Source organism: Gymnogyps californianus, chromosome 8 (genome assembly GCF_018139145.2).
Source record: "Gymnogyps californianus isolate 813 chromosome 8, ASM1813914v2, whole genome shotgun sequence".
Classification (NCBI taxonomy): Eukaryota; Metazoa; Chordata; class Aves; order Accipitriformes; family Cathartidae; genus Gymnogyps; species Gymnogyps californianus.
This window is the reverse complement of record NC_059478.1, coordinates 1,876,302-1,890,439: the sequence shown is the minus strand read 5'-3', so window position 1 is coordinate 1,890,439 and position 14,138 is coordinate 1,876,302.

Here is a 14,138-nt window from a genome sequence, read left to right as displayed (position 1 = left end):
ACTGGCTCAGGGTCTACTGCCGTGATTGGTACATCAAATAAACCATTACCTTTAAGACTACTAAATGCTTATATCCGCATATCTCTAGCAACGAACAGCAAAATCCCAGTTTCGTCACACTAAGTCTTCCAGTAATATTTATTCACCAGCAAGAACACTGTCAGTTATGCTTATAAATAGTAATAAAGTGTATGATGAGAGTTTGTGCAAAAGTCCTCAGTGAAATCCTGGCTGTCAATGATACCGTTCAGAAAAAGTCTAAGAAACAATCAGGGTGTTTTATAGAACACAATAGCTGAAACAGCAGGAGCCTCCACAAAATATACGGCTGCCTGACAATGCATGAATCTTACCTGAACCTTTTCCGTGAACACTGATAGACAGATGCAAGATCTGTCCCCCTGATTGCTGAAGGAATATGGATCTGCGCATCTGAAAGAAAGAGCAGGCACCCTGTTGGGAGTACAAGAGGAAGTAAATGAGCTCCAGTAGTGTCACTCTGGCAGAAAAATAAATAAAAGTCAAAGTAAAGGAAACTTTTTTTTTTTTTAAGTAAAGCATTCATGAAAAAGAGACTTTTGGCAAAGGAAACTTGATGAAACAGGATTATGAACATTCTTTGTAACACAAACAGTTTCTCAGCTTTGGAGGTCAAGTCAAGACAAAATTCAGTTGTGAGGACTAAGCCTTGGGTGAATTCCACAGTACAAAGAGGTACGGAGACACTCTCAGACCCAAAGAGTTTGTAGTCTCAATAGACAAGAGAGTGAGTGAATGGATCTAAGAGGCAAAAAGCACAGGAGGATGAAATTACTTGATCGGTGACAGTATTAAGAATAAAATCTAGCTCTTGTGTGCTCTCCTTCAGCATTTTCTCTGCTTGGCCACAAAGCTTTCTCTTTCAAATGACTATTTTTTTTCCAAGAAAATTAAGTCAGAAGACATGTATAAAATATTTTTGGGAATATGAGCAGAAATCCCTGACAAGTTCAGGATGTAATTAATTTCATTGTAATTTTGCCCTTATTAAGGGATTTACTGCTGTTAATGGAAAATACTTAGTTTGTCCAAAGCATACACATTTTCCAACTAAACAGATTATCTAACCCCTAGTAGCATAATAAAATAACAGCAATTAAAACCAGAATATATTCATAGTGTAATGCTATTGCCAATGCCAGATCCTCTACTAATCCCCTTAGGAGGAAACTGTTTCGCTTATTGCTGAATCGGTCAAAAAGAATGCTCAAAGGTTAGAAGTAGTTTTCATCATCTATGTTTCCTCTGAACTGTGTTAGATAATAGCTTTTAATCAAAACTGGCATTTTTAGCCTACTAGAAGTGACAACCGGGATGCCAATAGAACAATATCTGGCAGTGTATTTGTGATATTGACTACAGTATATCACAGTTGATTCTGCTTTGTGGTTGCTGATTTACATATTTTAAAAGAAATCTGAATATTCAATATGAATCCCAAAACACCTTTTACCTCAGTCCTTCTCCAAAATTTTGCTACAGCCATACTACTGCGAATTGCTTCTGCTCTGAGCCTGCAAATATTTTCACACCTACTTAATGCTTTCTTAGCAATTTCACAGTAATATGCAAAATCCTGTGTGTAGGAGTGATCAACATGAGCATATCTTTTCTGATTATCAAAATACTCAGGTGGATTTTTTTTTAAACATTTGGGAAACTCCTGAGATAACTGAATCGTTTTATAATCAGATAATTATAATATTTATATTCATAGTTCCTGAATTATTCTGGGAAGCTTGGAATGACCAATTGACATACAATCTTTGAGGCCTTTGTTACAAACCTTAGCAAATAGCTAACAGCATATTTTCCTCAAGAGTGCAGTTGTTCAAAAAGTTATTTCAAGGTAATTAAATTGTTAAGTCTCTGTATTTTCCCAGATCCATGCCTTATTCTGTTTTTAACTTATTGATGTGCCTATGCCTCCTGCAATTTCAGGGAGAGCTGGTAGAGAGTGAAATCAGGAAAACTACATCTCAGAAGCATCTCCTTCCCATGACCATAGACCTATATGCATATGCATACATATATACATATGCCATATTTAGAAAAATGTCAGCTAGCACTACTCCCCAGTTGTTTTCAAGATAAATTTTAGTTCTACCAGAAAAGACAAAGTACAGCCAATCCTTTTAGGGTCTGCCAGGCAGCATGTCTTACTTCATATGCCCTGCTGTCCCCATTTCTGTTGTCCCCAGAATAGCTTGATCTCCACAACAAATTAGTCGTCTGGGGATTCTGCAAATCACTTACCTCCAGATCTTCATTTTCACATTCGTGGCCTGTGTCACTAGTATGGAAGGGGAATTTCACTCCCTGCAGCAATGTAAGTTTGGCTATATTTGTATTTTACAAAATACTTCCTTCCTAAAAAATAAAAATATTTTCCGGAAGAAATATTCTAAAGAAAAATGGGCAGTGTATCTTAAAAATGAGAAAGTCTACATGGCTCATAGTGGCAGCTCTAAAAAAATGGTTAAGATAGTAACTAAGGCCCAATTCTTTAGGATAGTGTAGCATATGTTTTAGTTCCAATGATTTCAGTATAAAGTATGCTGAAATGCACTGCAGAATTATTACTTAGTGCAGCATATTTATTTATAATTGCTGTATATTTGCTTACAGTTGAAATAGTAAAATATTTGAAGATCTTGCAGAACTCTCTGCTCCACTGCTTAAAACATTTTAATCATGATTTTTCATCTACTCTCTCTAGTTCTTTAACACACAAAAACGTTTCATGTAGCATTTAAAGTTTCTGTTCACTTTTCTCCCTTCCAACACCTAGTGTTTCAGTAGAATCGTAGAATCATAGAATCATAGAACAGTTTGGGTTGGAAGGGACCTTTAAAGGTCATCTAGTCCAACCCCCCTGCAATGAGCAGAGATATCTTCAACTAGATCAGGTTGCTCAGGGCCCCGTCCAACCTGACCTTGAATGTTTCCAGGGATGGGGCATCTACCACCTCTCTGGGCAACCTGTGCCAGTGTTTCACTACCCTCATCGTAAAAAATTTCTTCCTTATATCTAGTCTGAAACACTTATTTAGCTTACGTGAACTAAACCTCAGAAGCTGATTATCTGAAGCACCAGAAAAATAGAGGTCAAAATGTGCAACTTTTAATTCAGAATAAATTCAGCAAAGTGACTGGAAAGAAAGGAACTATGATATTTTCTTCTCAAACACTTTTGTCCTTCCTTTTGTTTATTCAAAGAAACCCAGCATCAAGGATTCTCAACACCAACTGACATTTCATATTTTTAACTTAATTCAGTTTTACTGCTTTCCCATCCATTCTTCTCTGACAGGGAAAATATACAACTTGCCGTTATAAATACTTTATGATGACCCTGTCTCCCATACTCTTCATTCTAATCATAGCTATGCCACTTACCATTCATGTCAGTTTAGATATATAGAAGAACCATAAAAGTAAAATCTTCTCTCCTGGCTCTCTTTGAATTATTTTTCAGAGGGCCATAAAAACAAAACTGAAATGAATTCATGTGGAATTTCAAAGCACTAACAATTGTTTTTTCCCTCCCCATAGGGGAGAGTGAGGTAAGTACAATGATGTCGTCGAATTTCTCATTGAAAAATAAGCAACTTCCATGTCCACTTTGTAAATTTATTTAACACTACAATTTCACTAGTCCACAGAGGTGCACATACGTCTTAGGTTTCTGTTCCTGTATGCTCTTCAAACAAACAAAATAGGTAGGAACAGGCAATGTTTTTCTCCACACTGCTTTGGAGGGCAGCTGAGGAAACTGTCGCTGAAGATGTACAACCGCAAGGACACTTTGTGGTAACTGCAGCAGAGCAGAGTGAAGTCACTCCACTTACCCTCTAAATAAGCTCAAAAATCCTACTGCAGCTAGAAGAAAGGATGAGTTAGCACATCATAGGGGACCATACCACAGGGACTAAAGTACTCCCTGATACCAAAGCAGGATTTCAGTGAGCAGGGAGAAAGGAAAGTAATATTTACTTACTAGAAAAAAAGATTTCCCAACCCTGTCTGTTGGTTAACAGATTAAACTACCAAAATGACTACAGGGGAATGGCCTTTTTAATCATTTATGAAGGATAAATTGCTGAAGATTTTTCTCAAGTTGAATGTTATGCTTGTTCTTAATTCTCTTTCCTTGTTTCATACACAGACCTGTGCTTACAAGTGGGAAATTGATCGCTGCACGTTTGTTGTAGCCAATAGAGTCATCCCAAGAGTTCTTTGGGTCTCATTTTTTTCTTAAAGGACTCCATAACCATCAGGTACAAGTCCTCTCTGCCCTTGCCCCAGGCAGTTTTTAAGATGATTACCAACCCATTTACGTGTCTTCTTCCCTGCCTGGTGTCCTCTCCGTATAAGCAGGTAGTAAAGCTGCAGATGCAGACAGCTAAGGGTGACATTGTAGTGGGTGTTTGCTATAGGCTGCCTGACTAGGAAGAACAAGCGGATGAGGCCCTCTACAGACAGATAGGAGCGGCCTCATGTTTGCAGGGCCTGGTCCTCATGGGGGACTTCCTTCACCCTGGTATCTGCTGGAGGAACAGCACGGCCAGACATAAGCAATCCAGGAGGTTCCTGGAGAGCATCACAGACAATTTCCTGACCCACGTGACAGAGGACCCAACAAGTAGAGGTGCTCAGCAAGACCTCATACTCGCCGACGAGGAGGAGCTCTTTGGGGATGTGAAGGTCAAAGGCAGCCTTGGCTAGAGTCCCCACAAGATGGAGTTCAGGATCCTGAGGGGAGGGACAGAAATGAAAAGGAAGATTACAACCCTGGACTTCAGGAGAGCAGACTTTGGCCTCTTCAAAGAACTGCTTGGAAGAGTCCTGTGGGACAAGGCCCTGGAAGGGAGAGGGGGCCAAGAAAGCTGGTTGATATTCAAGGTTCATCTCCTGCAAGCTCGAGAGCAGTCCATTCCCATGAATAAGAAGTCAGGTAAAAATGCCAGAAGGACTGCATGGATGAACAAGGAGCTCGTGGCCAAACCCAAACACAAAAAGGAAGCATACAGAGGTGGGAAGCAAGGATGGGTAACTTGGGAGGAATACAGAAACACTGTCTGAGTATGCAGGGATGAGGTTAGGAAAGCTAAAGCCCAGCTGGAATTAAATCTGTCCAGGGATGTCAAAGACAACAAGAAGGGCTTCTCTAAGTATACAGGTGATAAAAGGAAAATGTGGGCCCATTGTTCAATGAGATGGGGGACCTAGTGACATGGGACATGGAAAGTACCAAATGCTTTCTTTGCCTTGGTCTTTACTAGCAAGACTGGCCCTCAGGAATCCCAGGTCAGACCAGAGGGAAAGGCTGGAGCAAGGAAGAGGATAGTGGCAGAGGATCCGGTCAAGGAATACTTAAGCAAACTGAACATACTTAAGTCCATGGACCCTGATGAGTGCTGAGGAAGCTGGCAGATGTCATTGCAAGGCCTGTCTCAATGATCTTTTGATTAATCATTGCAAATGGGAGAAGTCCCTGAGGAATGGAGGAAAGAAAATATCACTCATTTCTTCAAGAAGGGCAAGAAAGAGGACCCAGAGAACTACAGGCTGGTTAGCCTCACCTCATCCCCTGGGAAGGTAACAGAGCAAGAACAAGAAAATCAACAGGAGTAGTCAGTGTGGCTTCACCAAAGGGAAGTCATACTTGACCAACTTAATAAACTTCTGTCATGAAATGACTGGCCTGGTAGATGAGGGGAGAGCAGTGGATATTGTCTACCTAGACTTCAGGAAGGCCTTTGACATGATCTCTCATAAGATCCTCATAGACAAGGTGTTGAAGTATGGGCTGGATGAGCAGACAGTGCGGTGAACTGAAAATTGGCTGAACGGTTGGGCCTGCGGGTGGTGATCGGTGGCACAAACTTTAGATGAAGGCCAGTAACTAGCAGAGGAGTGGCTGATATGCCAGAGGGTTGTGCTGCCATCCAGAGGGACTTCAACAGGCTGGAGAAATGGGCTGACAGGAACTTCATGAAGTTCAACAAGGGGAAGCCCATAGTCCTGCACCTGGGGAGGAACAACCCCAGGCACCAGGACATGCTGGGGGCCACCCAGCTGGAAAGCAGCTTCCCAGAAAAGGCCCTGGGGGTCCTGGTGGACACCAAGTTGAACATAAGCCAGCAATGTGGCCTTGTGGCAAGGAAGGCCAATGGTATCCTGGGCTGCATTAGGAGGAGTGTTGCCAGCAGGTCAAGGGAGGGGATCCTTCCCTTCTACTTAGCACTGGTGAGGCCACACCTGGAGTTCTGCATCCAGTTCTGGGCTCCCCAGTACAAGAGAGAAGTGGACATACTGGAGAGAGTCCAAGAAAGGGCCACAAAGATGGTTAAGGGACTGGAGCATCTCTCTCAGCCCTTCCTCATAAGAGAGTTGGGACTGTTCAGCCTGGAGAAGAGAAGGCTCAGGGGATCTTATCAATGTAGATAAGTACCTGAAGGAAGGGTGCCAAGAAGACAGAGCCAGGCTCTTCTCAGTGGTGCCCAGTGCCAGGACCAGAGGCAATGGGCACAAACTGAAACACAGGAGGTTCCCTCTGAACATCACGAAACACTTTTTCACTGTGAGGGTGATGCACAGGTTGCCCAGGGAGGTTGTGGAGTCTCCATCCTTGGAAGTATTCAAAAGCCATCTGGACATGGTCCCAAGCAACCAGCTCTAGGTAGCCTTGCTTGAGCGGGGGTAGTTGAACCAGATGACCTCCAGAGGTTGCTTCCAGCCGCAACCATTCTGTGAAAAGGGCAAAAGGCAAGAAAAGGGAGGGACCAAAGTGGCTTGGGGAGGAACAACCACTGGAAAATGGAGGGAAACAGGGCATGAAAGGGAGGTTTGCTTGTAAGCAGGACCATGGCCTTGCCAAGGCTGCACCTGCTCAGTGTAGTCAGTCTGTATTCTTATTGAACTCTATTTCTAACTATTTTATCTGAATGTCTTCTGTTATCTGTGTGCAAGTGGTATGCTAGTGAACTTCATGCCAGACTAGCCGTGAGGTAGGGAAAAGGGTCTAGACCACAGGTATAAAGGGACTTAAAGCCAGTGCACAGGAGATACTAGTGAAAGAAGCTTTTGCCTGAGCAAAAGTCCTTATTTTTGCTGTATGTGGTTTATGTGGGTCCTTATAAAGGTACTGTCCTCCTGCCTTTGTTAATCCATTTGTGTCCAGCCTTGCCCATACCGTGTGGGTATACACATATTGGGAATTTTTGTTCAGCCTGGCTAGACTTGGAAGCGGAGATAAGCAGCCACCTCTTGCCTCTATGGGGCAGGAAGGGATGAAATCCTCACAACCCATCAGCCCACTGGGTTTGGCCAGCCTTAACAATCATCTTTACAACTCCTCTCCTCCTTGATGTAAATAATTTATTTGCATGAGTCTTTTAACCTGAAGTACAGACCACAGTCGCTCTACGCTGTCCTGTACATGCAGTCACTCCAACCTTCTCAGAGTCAGATTAATCTGTGCAGATAAAATAAAAACTCATTATTTTTTTGCAGCCTGTTGCTAAACTATCATTCAGTTTATAATCCAGTGTCCTCAGCTTGGTTACAGTATCTCTTTAACAGTTTTGATCTTTACTGTGGAATTTTTCTGCTGCAAAATTTCCATTATTCACTGTTGAGCTTTAATATTGAGAGAAAATAAAAACAAAGGAAACTTACATTTATCAATTAAAAAAAAGTTTTAGGAAAGGGTTAAAGAAAAATTATGTCACTGAGGTGGTAGTGTTTTGTTTATTGTCACTAGAACTTATTAACACTTGTCTTTAAGGGATAATATTAGCAATCAAATACATGGCAGAGACTTGGCTTCCGTTAAAGAAATGAGAAACCTCTGATCTTACAGTCCAAGTACCAGGACTTATTTCTTACTTGCAAAATTAGTAGATTGTCATCCCAACACTTCTAAAAAAGCTCATCACTGTGTATCTATTTCTAGCTATTCAGAGTAATAGTACAATAGTCAAGGGGTTTTTTGGACTAAATACCTTCAAAATCAGCATGCTCATAATATGAGCAAAGAACTTGGCTCTGGGTAATGATATCTTAGGGTTAAGTTGCTTTTTTAAAATATCGATTGGCAGAAAGTATTTCTAGTTAGTGTTTTAGTAACCATTTACATGCTTTTAGCATATAATTTGACTTTCTCAGTGGTTTACCATTATAGTTAAAATATATTTCCTTGGGCTATAGTGCAATACATTGCTATAATGCAATACACCTGATTTATACTCCAACTTATCCAACAATATGGCTCCTGTCCACCCTTCCCTGTGGTGTTTCTTACTATACCTCTTGCTGAAATGAAAACTGTGACTCTCTCACTCAGTAACCTCTGCCAAAACCTTTCTCCCTGCAGGAGGGATGCAAAGCCAAGGACACAAAGCCCCGCTCTCGTACAGGGCGGTACTTAACCTTGGCTCAGGCCTCTGAGAAAATTGCTGAGCTGTGAGCAAGAGCTATGAAAAGCCTGCAGGAGGATGAGAGAGGTGAAATTGCAGAGAGAGGTCGGACAGCTGAGATGAGGAATGCGAGTAGCTCAAGGATTCAAGCAGAAAATCGACAACGTAAGAAGGTATTAAATGCTTATGAGGAAAAACCAGGGAGGCTAGTTGGGGCTAGGAGCTGTCAGATTCTCAGCTCAGGTCCTCGGGGCTATCCATGTCGATGGAGCTGGTGGAGGATGGCAGCTCAGCAACACCAAGGACCCGCTCAGGAGTTGCACAGTTGCAATCTGTCCCCTCCTGACCGGTGCCTGCCTGGCCAGCAAAGAGTCTCTGAGTCCTTGTCCTGAGCAGTGAGCCTGCTCAGCCTAACAGCTCCCTAAATCCCGGCTATCTTTTGTGTGTGTCAGGCAATAAACAATTGTTTTGTTCTGAAGTCGTGCATATCCTGCTTGCAGAGTTTCTGTGTACCTGGCTAATGGTGCCCAAACAAGCTAACCCCAAAGAGGGGTGTTAACAAAAGGCAGTCTTTTTGATATATACTAGCTGAAATTAGCTAAGAAGTAGTGAATAGCTTGAAGACAAAAGCTGTTTGGGTTAGAGGCTGGATAACATTGAAGTATTTCTGTCACCTGAAATAGATTTATACGTTGGGTCAAGAACATGTAGACTGAACGTCTCTTAATTGAGATCTTCCTCTCTGTCAACTTGTTTCAGCTGCAGCTCCAGTGCAAATAAGAATTTTTTTCCTCCAAACCAAAACATATTGACAACATAATAAAAAGTCTATCATAATGGAGAAACCAGTAGGTGGTTATTCTCAGTCTTTAACAGGAAAGGGTTCTTTAAACAGTCCTACAAATTGTGTTGCTTTTTACCAAATAGCTCCTCAACAGAAGTAGTATTCTGGTCTGTGACGTGCTCTGTATGTAAGCAGAGGCAGAATAGAGACACAGTTTGCAGTTTGTGTCCTAAATTAGTTCCTCAGACCGGGACCACGCCGTTCATGAGAGTCTAGAAGTCTATGCTTATATTTGCAGGTGAAGAGAGCCTTGTGATTGCTCTGCAGAGAGGACTTGCCGACTGTGAAGGGAAATACCTTGCAGAAGTAGTCATCCCAGATCTCCTGTGTCTAAACATACCTAAAAGGTAGCGACTATCAGGTGTCTGGAGACATCTCGTTTTCCAGGGATACTGGGACTGTCTGTAGGCCTGTCATGAAACTCTTAGGGCTAGAGATAAATGGCTAAGCTGCTGACGGGGTCCTGGCCCACAGCTGAGTTAACCAGGCAGGATGTGGGAAACTACTGGGTAGGGCATGGGAAACCGCTGAACGTGGCAAAGAAGTGTGACAAGGCGACAAAAATGTCCAACAGAGCTGTGAGAGGTGATTGGATTTTCACGGCCGCATAAAGGACAGTTATGTGAGAGATGGCCAAGCTTCACAGATAACTGGAAGGGAGCAACTGAGGGCATTTTGGCGAGTGTAGTCTTCCAAGGCCAACAGCACCTAGAGGACTTCATCAGTAACACCAGGTAAGGCCATGATTATCTTAGCATTGGTACCAGAAATGCCAAATTTCTGTACAGACCTAGCAAAACAGAGAGTAAAGGGAAAAAAAGTAATTAGGGGATGGGAAAGGGGAGGTACAAGGGTACAATCTATTCCATTTCCATCAGCTTATCCCAAAAGCTTTTCATAACACGCTATCTGTCCTTTCTGGAAGACCAGGAGGAAGAAGTGGAAAATGTTTTGACTGCTTCTGGATAGTGAAAAGCAGGACAGGAGAGAGAAATGTCTTTGTACTTCCTACCCTTTCTCTGTGACTGGGAGGTTCAGGAAAAGGAGTATATGTGGGAATGGGTTAACTGGAGCAATGAATATACTAGACGGAATAAAAAACTTCTCACATCCCTGTCAACAAGCTGAAAAACATGCACTTTGCTTAAGGTGCCCACAGAAGCCAGTGCATTGCATATACAGCTTTCAAGAACATTAATGCTGGAAAACCTCAGTGTTTACTGTGATATCTGCCCATTCGTGCTGCTGCTTGACAAACTGCTAATCTGCAAGCGACAGAGTTACAGGGCAAGCAATATGCCAACTCCAATGTTTTCATGGCTTTTTTGAAAGGTTTACAGTTTGGCAGGTATAGAAAATGTGGTACAGCATAATGATTAATTTTAAGAGAACTGAATAGAGACTATAAAAATAGTAGTATTTTATGATGCTGTCCTGCTTTCCTGAGAAGAGGCATGTCAATTACAAAATGGGAGGCAGGGAGATTGGATTGAATGTCTTTAAAAGGAAAAAGCATGGAGAAAAATCTTTCTGAATCTGAGGGCTGTAAAAATAGCTCAGGCAAATGGCACCTTTCTTATGTTCCTCAGAAATTAATATTTTGCCCCTTCGCGCTCACGCATGACTCATGCAAGGCCTTTTTACTCAAGCGTGTGCACACCTTGTCATGCTGGCTGCTGAAGACAGAAGCATCACAGGACGTTTCAGAAAAAGTCAGCTCGTAGCTGCTTCTGGTCCAGGTCCACACAGCATTTTGTCTGCACCTTGCCAGGCATATGTCATCTCTCGACATTGCTACAGGCGATGCTCTGTTCAGACCCTGTCCTCATTAGTGATGAAAAATTGCTGAATGATACCTCAGCAAAGACCCCGTGCAAAGCTGAGCAGAAACATACCTCAGGAAAACTCAGCTGAACAAACTCAGTCTTGAAGAAGTGTGATCAGATCTTTTTATCTAAATTTTGAGATTCCCCAATGCATTTAGGTTTCACGAAGTACTTCACCTTCACTGGTGAGTGTGTGGCAGGCAATAAAGACCTCTTATGGCTCTTAGTGTTTCTTTACTCCTCGTTCCTATGTACAGTCCAGATGTACTCCCAGGGCTGCTGCTCATAGCTGTGTGGTCTCCTTTGCTGAATATGGCATTCAGGACTCCAGATTCTGTTCTTGTCCCTAGGAAGCAGGTGAATGCATGCCACTGATTAGAGAAAAGGAAAATATTTCAAGACCCCTTGTTCTTGCTATTTTGTGGGCAGATTCATAACACATAGAACGAGATATCTAAGTTTTTCTGTTCTTTTTATCTTTTTTCTGTTTTTATCTTTTTTCTGCTGCTACAGCACTGGTTTGGTGATGAATGTTTAAAATTCTTCTTTTATTCTCTACTGGAAAGCTTTAGGATCTCTTTAAAACCTACGCTTTTAACTAATCTAACCTAACTGGCATATTCCTTGTCCACCAATACATTCCACTATCATGCCAAGAGGGCTCCTGATGTTTTCTGTTAGTGTCTTGTGCCTTCACCGTGCTTGATACTATAATCAAGTAGAAGAAACCTTTAGCTACATACGGATTCTAAGAAACACCCCAACTTCTTCTTTTCTCAGAGAAAATGATATATCTGATCCAAAACACTAGTTTTTATTTTACCGGGAGGAAAGATCATTCATCAGATGCAATTTGGTTCCTCCTTCACCTTTTTCCCCCTAAGCTCTGCTCTCTCCTGTAACACGTTTCCCCAGTTTCCACCCACGAAACTGATGGTTTGGCTGTGCTGACTGAGAACTCAGCCTTGCACATCACACCTCGCCGCCAATCTGCTGCAATTCCTTGAATGTCTGGAAGGGAGTGGATGAAGGGAAATGGTAGGTATAATTTGTCTGGACTTTCCAAAAGACTTCAGCAAAGTCCTTCACAGAAGGCTATTATGGGAACTAAGTAGTCCTGAGGTGAAAGGTAAAGGTCTGCTATGGATTAGAAACTAGCTAAAAGAGGTAGAAAACAAAAAGCAGAAATAAACGGTCAATTTTCAGGCTGGCAAAAGGTTAACACTGAGGTTCAGTAAGTCTTGGAGAGACTTCAAGGACAATAGTTACTGAACATGTAATTTACCAACAACCTGAAATAAGCAGGAGAGATTCTAATATAGATGGTATTTGGTGAGTAGCCTTTTCCATACAGACTTGGACTTATAGGTCGAGACCTCAATTTCCCTCCTCTCTACTCCAAGGTTTGTAGGCAACAGACATATCATTTCAAGCTCCCAAGTGATCTATTGTGATTTGAGCTTTTGGGAATACTTGAGGAAAGAGCAAAGACATAGCAAGTTTCCAGCCTCTTGAGCAGCAAACTTTAAATGAAGTCCAGAGGGACTCTCATCTTTTATTACATAGAATGCATTCAGCTGTACTCACAGTATATGACCCTTAAGTAAGCAAGCCCTCTGAAGCTAATATAATAGGACTTCTGAAAGAAGGAGAAATGAGAAAAAGCACCTGAAAAAAATAATGTCTCTCAGCAACACACTGTAGAGAATGATCAAGGACCAGACTTGTACGTGCATTTTCTTAATACTAAATTACAAACTTCAGTATCTCTCTTTCCCCAAAAAAGTCTTCATTCTTTGCAACGTGGTGAGAGAAGATTTAATTTATGATGGCGACTAGTTTAGTCCAATGCAACTACATTTGAGATAGGTGCAAATTAAAATGTAATTAATGAATATTATTATTTTTCCCGTAATCCATTCAGTCACCAGACCACGGATAAGAATCTCATTGCGGAACAGTATGTGCAACTGCTGGAAATCCTGAACAAATGAGTAAGCCTATTTTAGCTGCATATTTTTCAGAATAAAAACAGGGTGCTCTGTTCTGTATTCTTTTCAGGCAGTTTCAGGGTAAAATATTATCTATGAATACATTCGTAGATACTCTTGGAAAGAGGAGCAGACAGAGAATAAATGAGCTGCCCAGACTGTATCATGACACTTCTCTAGAGAAATATTTTAGCCCTAAGACTGATTCCCGTAACAAAAGTCAAAGCACGCTCCATCTCATGGAAAACTCTGGTTGTCATAGGCTACGTATGGAGTAATGGAGCACCCAAGCAAGATAAGGTCAAATACCTATGTACTTTCTGTGAGGCATGCAAGTATGAGAGAAAAATGTGTCAAATTTCAAGGTTAACATGTTGCATATTTTCTTATTTTGGAAAGAAAGAAAAAACATAATAGAATTGCCAATAGCATGGCTCATATCTCTCTATCTGTATGATTTTTGTGGAACAAGGGTCAGTTTTAGAACCCAATTTTTCTCTTACTGAGATGTAGGAGAGCTTTTGTACTTCATTTTAGTGTAAAGTGGTAATGTAATTCATTTTAGTGCAACTGTCAGGATTAACAGGATCAGAGAAACAGCAAGTCAAAACTCGTTTGGAAATCAATGTGTGCAAATCTTACACTGAACAAACTGAACATAAAAAAGTGAAAGAGTTCTCTGGAAAATCATTAGACATAAATCTGGCATTTTTAAAGGGGAAAATATTACCCAGTTGTATTTGTATGGCAAGTGGACACTTGTCTGCTCCTAAATCTTTTGAAAATTCAAACCTCAATGTTGTTAAACATTGTGAAAAGTCTTATATGTTATTAAAGATGAAATTGGAAAACTGAAATATTTAGGGTCAAAACTTCACCTAGTAAGTAGCTTTATGCTGACATACAGCAGCTCAGGATTTGGACACCGGCCAAGGTAGGGCACTGCCAACACCAAACAAAATCGGTCTTTTTCTCTTGAAGTACTTACATGTTTAGATTCCCTCTGTTCCTTCTT